This window comes from Lygodium microphyllum, chromosome 20, assembly GCF_053477565.2.
Source record: "Lygodium microphyllum isolate KBCC chromosome 20, Lygodium_microphyllum_v1.1.10, whole genome shotgun sequence".
NCBI lineage: Eukaryota > Viridiplantae > Streptophyta > Polypodiopsida > Schizaeales > Lygodiaceae > Lygodium > Lygodium microphyllum.
In genome coordinates, this window is record NC_141154.1 from 76,074,437 (window position 1) to 76,090,286 (window position 15,850).

The 15,850-nt window shown below is 42.1% G+C and overlaps 1 pseudogene; it reads left to right on the forward strand.

The window, feature by feature from the left end:
• The first annotated feature begins 223 nt into the window (after positions 1-223).
• Positions 224-3,797, forward strand: LOC148019044 (uncharacterized; annotated as a pseudogene).
• The last annotated feature ends 12,053 nt before the right edge of the window (positions 3,798-15,850 follow it).

A 15,850-nucleotide genomic window follows, 5' to 3' on the forward strand; every position in this document is an offset into this window, starting at 1 on the left:
CATGATCTGTTACAAGCAGAGAAAAGGGATGCGTTTTAAAACGCACTGAAATTGGATGATGCTAATGTATGCAGAGCTATTGATGCCATTTTATGTGGAGCACAAAGTGTTGGATGATGCCATTTTATGTGGAGCACAAAAAAGAACTCGTGGATCATCCCTCTCTATAGTTCTAGAGGAGGGTACACCAACTATAGAAAGTGAAAATACTTAGAGTGTTGTAATGGGGACTTCAGATCCTCAACTGCAAGAAGAAAGTGAAGAAGGAGATGACACTGTGGTGGGGCAAGGGTCTCAACTGGTACAGGAGGAAGACGAGGAAGCAACAAGCCAGGTTTCTGATATTGATATGCAAATGGTAGGATGTGGAGATGTAATAAGTCAATGTAGACTTCTATCTCAAGAAGTTTGCCCTCGTATCCCCTTGTGTCGTATGATTGCACATGCTATTGTTAGAGGGATTCATACAGACATGTCCTCTTTAAAAAGTGCATTTCAATATGAGGCTTATTTACCAGAGAAGGGCTCATTTGTTGTGTTTGTATGTAAGTATAAAGGAGAAGAAACACTAGTGACCCCTGCCATAGTGTCAACTTGGTCTCCTCTATGGCGTGAAGTGGATGCAGAATTTGAGAAGGAGGTCTTGGCAAAACCGGAGTTCAGGTTCTTGTCTGGTAAAATGTTTTACGTATGGGAAGGAAATCATCGGTTGACTGCTTGGATGGAGCTGATCTCACAAATGTACAAAGAGAATAGAGCTCGCCATGTCAGGGTTGTTTGTTCTCTTATTGATCCCACACGGATTTCAGAGATTGCTCTTCTCGCTGGACTCCAAAGAGTCAATAGGTGAGTGTATCAATATTTGTTACAATGAATTGACGTCTTTATTTTTATCTATAGAACTCAATCTTACAAATTTTCCTTTATTAGCATGAACGAGTATGCCATCGTGAAACCTAGCTTGCGGGATGTACTTTGGAACTGCAACAATATCTTCAAGTGTGACATCAATGCATTCTTGAGTGCCTTACCTCAGGATCAACTAAAACTATTGGAGTCCTTGAGAGCAAAAGATAGCAGTGTCAAGGGAAAACAACAATGGTATCCACTGACAAGGGGGTACTTGGCAAGATTGGTATTTCAGGTAATACATGTCATGGTTGTTATTAGGAGGGATTATAATAGATAAGTTTCCTTTTTAGGGTAAAATTTAAAAGCTTCTCTTTTGTTGTGAAGGTTGAGTATACTTTAGAACTCAAAAAGGTTGAGGATTTGGTATTAAACACTGTCTCTATTGAGAACAGAGAGGAAACATTGAAAAGGGAATGTGCCAAGATACATAAAAGATTGGCAGACAAGATGGGCATGGTATGGCCCCTTTGCTTCTTAGTTTACTCCCCATTACAGGTAAATCTCTAAATATAGGTTTCTTATCCACTTTGCAGGTTCTTAATGTGCTTGATCCCAAGCTAGGGGATCAATGGTTGGATAGAATATTTGCACTGAAGTTTGATAGCCCAGACTCAGTGATTACTATTGCCAAGTTGAAATTCCTAGCAAATGCTGATAAGGGAAGAAAAAAGATTGGTGATGCTCTCTCTCTCTCTTGGATGCAAACAAGAGATTAAAATATATGTATGGTATGCCATCGTTGGATAATGAGTACAGATTGCAAGTGTCAATTTGAAAGCTTTTGTAGTCTTGATATTGCTAGTATCATGTGTATCTTGTGATACTAATAGATTTGATTTTTTTTGTTAAGGTGGTTGACACGGGAGTGCTTTTTGGAAAAGGTTGAGGTCGAGGCTATTCAAGCATTGGAAGACTTGAAAAAAATGTGTGTTTTAGGTACACCATTGGATCTTCCACAGGATTACTTATTACAGGATTACATGGAAGGTGTGAAATTAGAGGCTAGAAAATATATGTTTGCTCACGTAAGAGCAAGAGAGCAAGCTATAGAGGCACGAGGATCAAAGAAGGTGGAAGGTCCTCAGCGCCGAAAGAGAAATGAAATCATAATGTCTGCATATCGAGTTGTCTACAGGTAGACTTGTTGCCATAATGAGCTTAACTTTAGTTGCTCTTTGTTTATTTTAATAGCTTGTGCTAATATGTCATGCAAAAGGTATCTACTTTATTTGATTGGAGAGAAGAAGATATCCAGGGTTCCAGATCATTGCAAAGGATGGATTGACAGAGATAATGAGGAAGTATGCATGTATCCCAAGAGCATGCATAATCTCTCTGATTGGGAGATCGACCATTGCCCTTGGTGGGTGGATCTTGGAAGTGGATATGTTTTGGCAAGAGAGAAGGAATTGCACAAAGTGCATTCCAAAAAATCTGTTGATACACCTCTTGGGGATCGATGCAATACACGGTCTAAAAAGGAGACAAAGAAAGAAAGTGATGGTAAGATTATATTTTGGGTGCAATGGTTGTGAAGTTTTTTTCCCTTGTTAAAATGCGAATCATTGCAAATGCTTTGTGCTGTAGCAATGCAAGAGAGAGAAGACAATAGTCCCAAACAACATGAAGTGGAGCAAAGGAGTAGCGTCCAAGGAGGTGGAATAGATTATATCATTAGAGATCGTAACACATGTTGCATCCAATTTATACTCATATATTCTTGTTTATTGCAGGGCAAAGGGTTGCCATCAAGGAGATCATTCCATTTGTATTTCTTCCTTGCCCACTAAATGATATGCATTCCAATAAAGATGATGACGTGATAAGTTATGGGTGCATGATGGGTGACTACATCTCTATGGGGCAAGATTTTATTGCAGGGAGAAAAAATGATGCTTACAAGACAATACATGAGTTCTTTTCTAGGCTTGCAAAACATGATATGACATATGTACGGAATGGGAAGCATGTGAAATGGGCTTGCGATGTTGTCTTCATTGACTTTCCTACTGGATGTTTGATTGATAAAGAAACCACCTTGCCTGCTTGGAATATGCTCACGGAGGCACACATTCGCCTAGGAATTACAGTTTGCTGCTGCCTCTTTGGGAGATAGTGGATGGTTAGTTACTTGGATTAGTTTGGCAGGTATATTGTCCTGGTCAATGTGTGTTGGCATAAGTACTTAACTAAACAAGAAAGTAAAGTTTTTCTTTGATAAAATAGGTGATGCATTATCTTGGCTTGAGAAGTACATACATGTGCTTGGTCTTGAAGTTGTCAGGCGAGTTTTTGTGCTTGACAAGCTTCCATATGGCTATGGGGAACAATGCGATCTTGAGGTGTCAGTAAGTGATCTTAAACTTTTGGTTTGTAATTCTTGTAGTGAACATATCTGACCTTTATGCTTTATGTAGAGCCGATCTTCTCTTTTGGTATTTGCTCGTCATAGTGGATGTCATCCACCCACCTTTCTTGGAGAGAGCAGCTCTCAATTCCGCAAGTTGCAAATTGATCCTTCGAGTGACTGCTGGCCCCATTACCTTCCAGAGAGAAATAGATTGGCACGACCATATTCTTCGACTCTTTGGCATGGAGGTCTTCAGAGATCGCCTGTATTCTTGCTCTGTGTATTAGATCTTTTGTGTCCACCATCGGGATTGATTTTGGAGATGGGGTGTGGCACTGCACCTCTGATGTGTGCATGCCAAGCATCTTCTCGTCCATGTTTTTCATTTGATATATGTGAAGATATAGTCGATGTTGTGGTTCGACCTCTTGTAGAAGAAGTAGGTGCAAAGAGAGCACGCTTGGGTCTTGATGATGAGGAGCTAGAACTAGATGCCTACAAAGTGCAAGTTGTGGACAATCCCTATGATGATTAGTGAGCATTCAAACTTCTGATACTTTGGAAGCAACTTTTATTATGGTACTAGTTATGGACAATCCCTATGATGATTAGTGAGCATTCAAACTTGTGTATGAATTGTACTAGTTATGAATATTTTTTATGGTGAAACTAGTTATGAATCTTGCTTGCTTTTTTGGGCTCTCTCGGTTTCGTTCGCTTGTTCAATTGACTGCCTCCCTTCCATGCAACAAAAGGCTCCTTCCAAGCTCTTCTTCAAACCTGTCTAGCAAAAAACTTCAAACAAAAAACCATTAACCGTACCTGCACTAAACAGACAACTGGCCCTCTTGGCCTAATGCAATAAAGCACTTCACTACAAAACGTAATCGGCCCTCTTGGCCTAACGAAATAAAACAGTAAAACCTTGCAAAACGGGCCCTCTTGGCCTAAGGAGATAAAAAAAATAGCACCTACACATCCTTCCTTGGAATAATCCAGATATACAATAATCGGCTCCTTTCAAGGAGGAAAAACAAGCTCATAGCCCTAAACTAAATGCATAAGGTTATGACCCATCCCTCCTGCATATATAGCAAGAGGCGTATGCATAACATGTTGTCTAATTAGCCTATGGGTCCAAGATAATAACGGTAGATTGGTCTCAGCTACTCTTTGCATCACCCATATCAACCATCGTCTGCCATATATTGCATGTTCTGATAACATACCCCACAAGCGACTGGGTCATGTTTCATCATTGATCACAATATCCAAACTAGGACCACAATTAAAGAAGAGGTCTTCCTCATAAGCAAGATTTGCTAATGAATTTGCAAACTAATTCCAGTAACGTGGAATCAGCTGAAAAGACACTCTCTCAAACTCTTCAAGTAGGGTCATCGCAGTCCGATGATACATACAAAGAATGGGATTCCGCACTGTGTATGTCCCATCTAGCTGATTCAGGATCAATTGGGAATCCCCTTTTACTAACAACCGACGAATACCACCTTGTTTGGCAATATGCAGTCCCATAATCAAGGCTTTATACTCCGCCATGTTGTTAGTGAATCCTACCCCGAGATAAGCTGCTAACTTCATCGTAACTCTACGTCGGGGGTCTCGGATTACTACTCCAACACTCCCTTGTTTATTAGGGCCCTTGGACGCTCCGTCAAAATATAATGTATACTTCCACAATGGGTTTACACAGCTGGCCATCACAAACCTCTCTACTCGTAATTATGATAATCAAAGTTTAGCATGTTGAGGGGATGAACTGACGGCTCCATCCCACCTTCTTCATTGAACTCAACAGGGATACTCGTCAACAGTCGTAAGCAGTGATGGCAGAAGACTTTGATCTCCCACACAAAGGTTCCGTCTTCTTGCTCAATCACTTTGTATCCTTTGCTCCACCAGATAAGTTTCCCCTGATGGTATCTCTGCTCTAGATATGGGTGCTCCAAATAAGGAATTAACCGACCCATCAACCGACTTTAAGCTCTTTCGCAGGTCTCAAATCATCCCTAGCATGGACCTGAAATGAATTTCTTTTGTATTAGCATACTTAGAAATAATAAGGTTTAATCTTATTAAGATTAACCTTATTTTTAAACTCTACCCCCTGTAGATCAGCTAATAAGGCCGTAGACCTATTCTTCCCTAACCTAGCAATCTTGTAGGGGCCGTCCCATTTAGGTTTCAGCTTCCCTGGAAACAGCTCCCTACGGGCATTGTAATAGAGGACTAACTGTCCTTTTTTAAAGGTGTACTTCTTCGCTCTAAGGTCATGCAACTGCTTCATTCGATGTTTAGCTACCTTCTGGTGTAATAAGCTCTGCAACTTCAGCTCATCCAGGTGGGCTATAGTCGTGAAACGTTCAAAAAGGGAATCCTCATCTCCCAAAGAATGGTTAATTGCAAACCGTATGGTCGGCAATTCGATTTCAAGGGGTAACACACACTCTTCCCCATAAACCAATTTGAATGGAGTATGGCCAGTAGCTCGCTTGAACGTGGTATTATACGCCCATACTGCCACATACAACTTCTTGTCCCAGTCTCATTTCTTCTCAGAGACTATCTTAGACAAGATCCCCACAAGCTGCTTATTAGTACTTTCCACCTGCCCGTTTGCTTGTGGATTATAAGGAGTCATTTTATTGTGCTTGATTTGCCAAGCTTCTGTCAAGCTTTTGATCACCTTATTTAGAAAATGGGTTCCACGGTCCGACACTAATTCTCTCGGTGGACCAAAGTGGCAGATAATCTGCTCTAACAGGAAACTTGCAGTCTCTTTTGCATTGTCCTGCCTCGTCGCCCGCTCTTCTAACCATTTTGTGAAATAGTCAGTGGCTACTATAATATACCTCTTTTGGGTAGTAGACGACGGGGTAATAGGACCCACAAAATCAATGCCCCACTTCTCAAATGGAAGGATAGCCATAATAGGCGTAAGTGGGCGTTTCCTATTCTCTCTACTGTCATGCCTTTGACAAGTATCACATCTCTTTACATACTCAAAAGAATCTTGGAAGATGGATGGCCACCAATATCCGGCTCTTAAAGCTTTCTGCGCCGTCAACGGTCCCGCGAAGTGCCCTCCACATGCAGAGTCATGGCACTCCTCCAAGATAAAAGGAACCTCATCAGGCATCACACATCGGTAGTAGATATCATCAACACCCTGTCGATATAGCGTCCTTGCGATCAAAGAAAACTTCAAAGCATGTTGTTTGCTTTTCCTCTTTTCAGACTTTGACAAACCAGCTCCCATCTCTCCCGTTGATAGATAATGCGTAATAGCAGTATACCAAGATGGAATAGAAGCTGTATCAATTTTAAACATTTCCTCAATATCACTTCCTTCAGCCAAAGTCTCTTTCGGCTCCCCGAAATCCACAAGGCATTCCACAATACCCTGCAACCTCGGTGGCTTACTCTTAATCTCATAATCAAACTCCTGCAAAGTGATTAACCACTTTGCCAAATTATCAGGCGGTTGTAGCTTGTTCATAAGTAATGTAAGTCCTTCTACCTTCGTATAGAATACTACCTTTTCATAGAGGATGTAGTGCCTGAATTTCTTAGTCCCAAAGACCATCGCAAGACACAACTTCTCCATGTAGGTATAATTGATCTCCGAAATGCCCAATTTTCGACTCGCAAAAGCTATCGGATGATACCACTTTTCCTCCCAAATTTGGGCTAAACAGCAGCTAATACTATGCATGGTGGCTGCTGAAAATATGTAGAACACCTCACCTCTTTTAGGTGCCTTTAAAACGGGTGCTTTTACTAGCTCCTGTTTCACATCCTCAAAAGCTACCTTACAGGGGTCTCTCCATTCAAATGAACAGGTAAAGGATAATAAATTCGTTAATGGCAATGTTCTTTCTGCCAGGGCATTGATAAACCTCTGATAATACCCTATTGATGACAGAAAGCTGTGTACCTCTTTTGGAGTGCGTGGTGAACTCATTGATCTTTTCAGGGTCAGTTGCTATCCCTACTGAACTGACCACATGGCCTAGCAATAGCCCATAAGGCACTCCAAAGACACACTTCCGTGGGTTAAGAGTGATACAAAATTGTTTGCAGCGCTCAAAGCATTTCCTTAAAATAATCAACATCCTTTCCCTTACAGTGGCTGCCCCCAGGTCATCAATAAATACCTTCAACTCATTTGGGGAGATGTTACCAAAGGTCTTGTCTATTGTTTGTTGCCACAATCCAGGTGCATTGCATAAACCAAAGGCCATCACATGGTACGCAAAAGTACCAAAGACTGTAATAAAAGTTGTTTTCAACTTGTCCTCTTTTGCAATTGCCATCTGGTTATATCCCGCAAAGCAATCCATGAACGAATACATCTCCCTACCTGCTAATTGATCCAAAATCTGGTCAATAAATGGCAATGGGTAGTAATCCTTAACTGTCTACTTGTTCAACTCTCTAAAATCCACACATAGTCGGATCTGGTTGTTTTTCTTCTTCTTGACAACAACTGGTGAACACCATTCTGTGTGTTGTACAGGGAAGATCAAACCAGCTTTCCTTAACTTCTGCAACTCTTCAAATAGCCCATCCCTCAATTCAAAAGGCATACGCCTTACCTTCTGACGCACAGGACGACTGCCTTCTTTTACAGGAATAGTATGAACAGCCAGGCTGGGAGGGATACCTCTCAGCTCATCATAACTCCAAGCAAAGATAAGATATCACGGAATTCTTGAATTAGGAACACATAGTCCTCCCTTTCTGCTGAACTGAGCATGGAACCTAATTTGATTGGCCGTGAATCATTCAGCGTGCCAAGGTCTAACTCAATCACATCCGCATCTCTTATCCTATCTTGCAGTTCTATCGGCTCATTTAGAGTTATCTGATAGATATCCTTTGTAGTGGACCCCTCTTTAGATTCATCGCTGGATGATGTCTCACTACCAAATGGATTATTTGCTGTCTCTAATTCAGTAGATGATAAAGGAGCTCTCTCACTTTGAGGAGACTTAGGATAAGCATCAACTATTACTCGATTAGCACCTCTACCTAGAACCACTCGACCGACGAGTATATCTACTTGACAGTCTATTCGTAAGATCCAAGGCCTACCTAGCAACACTCGATAGCTAGGACGTCCTGCAAATCTTATCACCCTAAAGTCCAAAAAATATTCTACACTCACAACTGTAACATGGACCTTAGTAACCCGACCTTCTGGTTGTCTTAGACTATCATCAGCCATTCTCAGAAGGGTGGAGCTGTCCTTTTGAATGCCTAGACCCAGCCTCTCCATCAATTCTGAACTCATGATGTTGACGGAGGATCCAGTGTCTACAATGGCATGTTCCACTTGTGAGAAATGCGGGATCTAGAGCATGGCAAAATCGAAAGCTATGGAGGATGAAATGAGAAGTGTGGACTCATGATGGAGAAGACAAGGACACTGTTTATTACACAAGTGAATTAGGTTCCAAGATTGAGACTTGGACTCATAAACACAATCTTGTGTATGTGGACAATGACATTGACACTTCACTGAAAAGAAAAGAGTACTATCATTGCATTAAGAAAGGAAGCAAGTACAATGCTTTATAGGAAAGTAGGAAACTGCAGTAGGCACCATTGTGCATATGGGATAAGTTAGCCTGCATATCCTTGACCCTGAGACTCCATACAAAGAGGCTGTTTGAGTGTGATTGCTGATTCTCAACACCCCTCCTCAATCACAACTAGAAAAGGCATAAAGTGTGTAGAGGCTGTAATGAGAACCACCTGCAAAGTGTGGGCATACCACAGACATGGCAAAACACTAGAGGCTGTCGCAGAAAAAGCTAACTGTGGGTACCATAAACATGGTGGACATCCAAAGGCTGTAACAAGGGCCTCACAAAGTGTACAGGGACTGTAATGCCAAGTTACATAAGGAGTTTACAAGGCTTATGGCAGGAAGCATTAGGGCAAGGAAAATACAAGGCTATTAAAACAGTCTATCAGAATTATGAGAGTACAAGGACTGATGAGTCTTGTCCTTCCGATCCTGGTGGTCTTCATCTTCATCTTCTTCTTCCTTTGCTCCATTTTCTTCTTCTTCTTTGACTGCGACTAGATAGGCCTTTTGGGATCTCTTTCTTGCGTGGCAGAACTTCTCGGTGTGTCCGGTCCTTTTGCAGAAGTCACAGAAGAGCTGATCCTTCTTGCCTTTGTACTTTGATGATTTGGATTGTGCACCGAACAGGGTGTCAAGTCTTTTCCATGTATCCTGTGAGGTCTCACAGTTATCCACATGATGGATATAACTGTTGTCTAGCTCTAGTTTGATAATGGCCTGAGCTCTGTCATCATTCTTTTGCCAAGTAGTTGCAAGGTCCGCGTCTCGAGGTTTCTTCTCTTTGCCATTTGTGATGGCCCAGAGACCCTTCTTCATCAGGATGAGCTTGATGCGGGTTTGCCAAGTGTGGAACCCGACTCCTTTGAATCGAGCATTTGGAGAGTCTTTGCCCATGTTAGATTTACGGGAACAGTAGCAAATCAATTTCAGACTTAATTAGATTTGAGCAACAGATGAATTGATTGAGAGACACAAGTGCTAAAAAACACTAACTGAGTGTCAATGAATACCAAATCTGCAAAAGTCTTTTACTCTTTTAAAATCCAAGTGATCTTCCCCTTCTTGATTTGTTGCTAATGCCTTCAGATCTGAGTGACAGTACTTTAATGAACTTCAGAGAGTATTGCTCAGTGATTAAAATCACTGTTGATAACTTCAGTGAGAGAAACAGTGAAAAATGTCAAGATTTTGAAGCTTTGGTTATGGTGGAATTAGGGTTTCTGAGACAGGGGCCTGGTTTTTTGCTGATTGCAGGAGCTACAGTGGATCATTTTCAAAAATTTTTATATGCCTAGGAAGCTGATTTCATGGGCTACAAAAGCCCTATCATAATCGTCAAAATCATGGACAGTATGCAGCACGCAGGGGGCACGAACAGAATCAGCGCAGTCTGGGGCAGAGACGTCGAATTTGTGCAATGCCAGAGCTGTAGCTTGCCAATGTGGTTGTTTGTTGTGCCAGGATGAAGCGCCTTGAGCAGAGGAACAACTCCCTAGAAGAAATCGTGGGCTGAAATGGCCTGATTGAAGAGTTATGGAAGCTCCAAGTAAGGTAGGTCCTGTCTGGCTATGGCAGACATAGAGCAGAGATTGAGGATTTTCACAATGCTGAGCTCCAGATGGTCCAATGTCCTAGATTGATGTGATACAGGGAAGCTTTGTGAGTTGGGGAATACTTTTCCAGAAGGAAGCTCCAAGATATTTGACCTGTGGAGTGAGATATAAGCAGCTCAATCTGACAGGGTGCTGCTGGCTATGGCTGCCATGGAAGCTTCAGTGAGAGTAGAGTTGGGAGATGAAGTCATGAGCTGACATTGAGCTAGACTGAGGTTGAAAGGAATCAAGAGAGGCTAGACAAGCAATGCCATGCGCAACTGTGCTCTGATACCATGTGAGAAATGCGGGATCTAGAGCATGGCAAAATCGGAAGCTATGGAGGATGAAATGAGAAGTGTGAACTCATGATGGAGAAGACAAGGACACTGTTTATTACACAAGTGAATTAGGTTCCAAGATTGAGACTTGGACTCATAAACACAATCTTGTGTATGTGGACAATGACATTGACACTTCACTGAAAAGAAAAGAGTACTATCATTGCATTAAGAAAGGAAGCAAGTACAATGCTTTATAGGAAAGTAGGAAACTGCAGTAGGCACCATTGTGCATATGGGATAAGTTAGCCTGCATATCCTTGACCTTGAGACTCCATACAAAGAGGCTGTTTGAGTGTGATTGTTGATTCTCAACACCACTAATATTCCATCTACATAAGCTGGAACCCTAGGGCAGTTCTTTTCAGCATGGTCAAACCAATCTTCCCCTACTCGTGCTATGCCCAAGGGTTCTACAATATACCTGATACGCAGGATCTTCTTAAATTCCTTGCGTACTCCTAGAGATAATTTGATCAATTGTAAGAGATTCACATCTGGTTTAACTTCGCAAAGAGATCTCGCTAAATCAAAGTCGTGATAAGTAGCCAAAGCTCTCTTTTCTCGCCAAACATCCTCTCTTTTGGTCTTTGGACCGGTTTCGGTGCTTCTTTCTTGGCTCTTGCCTTCTTTCTTGGCATCTCCTCATCCTTCTTAGGGTCGCCTTTTCTGTCAATCGACTTTAGCGGTCCCCCTTCTATGCCAGAATTATGGACTTGCGTCCCCTTATCCCCTTGTTTAGGGTTTGCCTCAACCGGTTTTGTATTATCTTTGTCAACCTCTTTAGCCTTTTGGCCTCTTGTCACAGCTCTTAAGTTAGAGGTTTCAACATCATTAACTCGTACAGCCTCGATAAGACTCACTCCGTTGCCTTGTGGCAACTCTTCCCCCTCTGCAATATTTGCCTAGGTGCATCATTCTGCTGCAAGTTATTTCCTTGCGCTCTATGATTCACTGGGCCCAGTTGTTTACTCCCTTGTTGGAGAGAACTAATCTTACTCCAACAGGTAGCAGCTAAATGGCCCGACTTCCCACAAATGTCACATTTCACATTTGGGCAGTTTCTGGGAAAGTGCTATCCACCACACCATTTACAACTGAATCTAGAGGGTCCACCCTCTTCAGGGCATCAACTCCCTATCAAATTTTGTTGCTTCTTCAAGAAATTAACGTCGACGGCTATTTGTCAATATTGCTCGGAGATCATATCGGTATAATGCTTCATCATGTCCTTGACTTCACCAAGGACATTAGATGCACTCGACTCGTAGCCTCGATCGTCAACCCATCGCTCCATTGGCCTAACAATCTGATTTGGCATTGGCTGTTGACCCATAGGAATAACATTAGAATTTGAAACTTGGCCTCCAACATTTGATGGAGCCAATTGACTTGCCATAGGCATAGTCACACTGGGAGGAGCCGATAATAGAGGTACATTCGAAACCACACTCCCTCTCCCAATAGGGTTAGTCATAGGCATCCCTTGACTTCCATTCGTCAATGCTGGATTGCCACTAGGTACTAAACCCCCATTAACATTCATTCGAGAGGAGTAGGCAGTTTGTAATTGTGCTTCTACTCCTTCTGCCCGCGTAATAGCGGTATCTATATCTGCCAAGGCCACACTGCTCAATTGTACTTGGATATTAAAGTCCAACCCATGCAAAAAGTATTGCAATTGGGCAGCTGGTGGAATGGGAATGTAAGTTTGCAACTTACGGAATACTTCCTTCAACTTCTTAGCATATGCTTTCACATTCTCGTGAGGATCTTGACGTGTTACATTCAAGACCCACAACCAATATTGGCCACCTCTTTCAGGGGCATATTCCGCTCAAAAAGCTGCATAGAATTGATCAATGGTGGTTATGGTTCTAGACTCTATGCTGTGATACCAAACCATAGCCCTTCCTTTTAACGTCATATTGAAGAACATCATGAGATGTCCCTCGTCTTGGATGCGATAATTGAACATCAATCTCTGAAATTCACAAATGTGAAATTTTGCATCCTCTTCCGCTAACCCATTAAAAATGGGCAAGGGAACCCCTAAGGCTGGTAAATCCGGCGTCCCTGCAGGAATCGCAATAGGCTGTGCCATGGTGACAATCGGATTAGCAATAGGAGCTTGAAGTGACGGATTCACACCCCCACTTGAAGTGGGTGGACTTGGTGGAGAAGAGGAAGAACTTATGCTTCCTCCTGCACCTAATGGAATAGATGGAGTAGTAAAATGACTAAGACCACTGCTTCGTATACGTACTGGGCTACTCCTTTGAGGAGAATAACGGCCTACGATCTCTAACCGCCGTCTAGCCCTCTCAACACGTTCGGCTTTTTGGATTTCGGCTTGACGGTCCTTGTCAGAGGACATAAAGCAACTACCTTTTGGTCCCTAGAAACCCTAAATTCGAAAACCACCACTTATAAGTGGCTCCAGGTAGACGCACCACTGATGGAACCTGAAATGGGCCGGCATTGGCTATAGCACTAGCCGGACCTCATGCTCATAACACACAAACACCCTCACGGCCTCGCGGACCAGGAGCGTCAATCTAATGCTGAAGGACAAACTACCCTAAAGCTTAATCCCTGCGTTTATAGTTTATAGTCCAACGTTTTTTCCCTAAAACTCCTCAGAGGGAGATCCCTTATACATAGGCATAATGCCTCGATTACACACACATAGGAGGCACTCCACCGACTAATAGTCGGAGCCCCACTGTAGCTCTCTTACATCTCAGGGATTGGCCCTTTGATGCGCCGCTAAACATAAAACACAAACGAGCACAAACTCCTCTCTTTTATATTTCTCGTATTTCCAGGAGATATACCATGCTTCCTCACTTCACAGTCCCTTAGGAAACCGACCCTCTACCCTACGGCAAGGGATAACCTCACACTCTCAATCGTGGGTCAAAGTCCTAAGAAAACAATTGCTATGCAATCCAAGAGATTTTCCTTCGATGCCATGAACCATGCATAGTGCATAATGTGAATGGTTTAGTGCACAAACAATAGACAATCAGCATTGTGCTTAGTGCAAAAGCATTCTTTCAATGAATTTCTCTGACGCGTAATTGCTACGTTGCACGAACCTAGCACCGAGGAGACCTCATGCTACTAGATCCTTATTTTAAATTAACGATCGATCTATATGATATGCATAGATGAAAACAATCAGCCTTTTCTTTCTCTCAGCACCTAAACACCACTCTCATTCTCTCTACCCCCTCACCGTTTAGATTGTGCACGATGCATAGGTTTAGGGTAATATTTTTCATGGTTTTTTTTTAATGAAAAGCAATAAAAACTCACTAAAACATAAAGGTAGGGATGAAGTAAGGCTAAACCTCATACTTCAGACCCCCCATACATACACAAACATGAATCTTATTGTTTAGTATTTTTCGCACACTCAAAACCTATTTTTCCCTTATTTTATCCATTTTCCCTATTTTTCTTGTATTTTTTGCAATATTAAATAACTAAAAATACAAGATGAATTGTGGGCTGTGGCCCTTAGGTTCATTTGCAGAAAAAACACAAATTTAGTTGGTGTGTCTCATTATATTTTCCATTTATATATCAAAAACACCCAATTTTCCCATATTTCGCGTGTTTTATGGGTTTTACACCATTAATTTCAGTCATCACAACACTTATGATTTTCTAATTTTCTGAGCATAAACTGATCAAACTCATAGCAAACAACAACATAATGCATAATCATCCCATGGGAACAAGTATTCATGAAGCAAATTGCATAAAACATCAATTTCCTTTGTAAAAATGCAATTACCGTTCTTTGCGGGTTGCGGGTTTTTATTTGCCATGTCTCGGGACTAATTTCCAGCAGCCATTAATGTCCATGACAGTCCGGAATCAGCAATCTTCATTCCTCTTGAACCACGGAGCAATCCCATCTTGATTGGACAAGCATCCATCATCCATTCTTCTTCTTCTTCTTCACCACATGAATCTGTCCTTAGAGGAGAGAGAGGGAGGAGAGAGAAAGACTGATTTATGTCCTCTCTCTACAGCCCGCCATTGGACGCGCGAGAGATGGCGATACGGAGCGGAGAAGGAGTGGAGCAGCCTTGGCTTGTCATTGCTATGGCTTGCTCTCAGCCCAAAATCTCATCCATGGGGGGGGGGGCATTTTTCCTGCGCGCGGCTGCTGCACGCCGCCCTCCTCTTCTTTCGTTGAATTTGGGGGGGTGCCCCCTTTTAAGGGCACCCCTTCATACCTCAAGTGGCCACCCTTTCAAGTTTTGACCGGTCTTTTCGCCCTTTTCCCGGCCTTTCTCGCATATGGTGTCCGAATCGCATTCTGAAAAATCCTGGGCATCCGTCTCGGCATCCTGGACTGGCTGGCATTCCCTGACTCGCACAGGCACATGGAAAAATTACTAAAAATCCACAAGTGTTGCACGGGCGTTCTTAGAGCACTTTGACGCCTAGGTCGAGCCGCCGCCTTCGACGTTGAATATTTTTCCCTTGATATTCGTAATTTTCAGCTATTTTTAAGCATTTCTCGACATCAAAATTCCGCTCTCACAAGTGCAATACTAGGCAGAATTTTAACATAACTTAACCCTACCTAGCACTTTGAGGTGATCGTCATATGCAATCTAATCGTACCTTTATGATTTTCATGTGAGCAACTCAACTATACATGAATTACTTAGTTGAGTACACTTATTTACTAACATTTTCAGTGCTTCATACCACTAGACACCTTAGTTTGACTATCTTCAGTGCTTCATACCACTAGACACCTTAGTACACTTATTTACTAACATTTTCCATGCAAGGAACATTTGATGAAGGGGTATGACATAGGCAATGTAGTAATGCAAGAAAGCTAGAGATGAACTACAAAAAAAGCTAACTACTAGCTTTGTTGATTGCTATGCAATTTACACAAAAAAAAAGGGGATTAGATAAAAACATTATGGAGTAAATGATTTTAATAATGGACCTGATTCGTCATGCCGCCACCATGACCAAGCTTTGATGTGCTTTGTGAAAT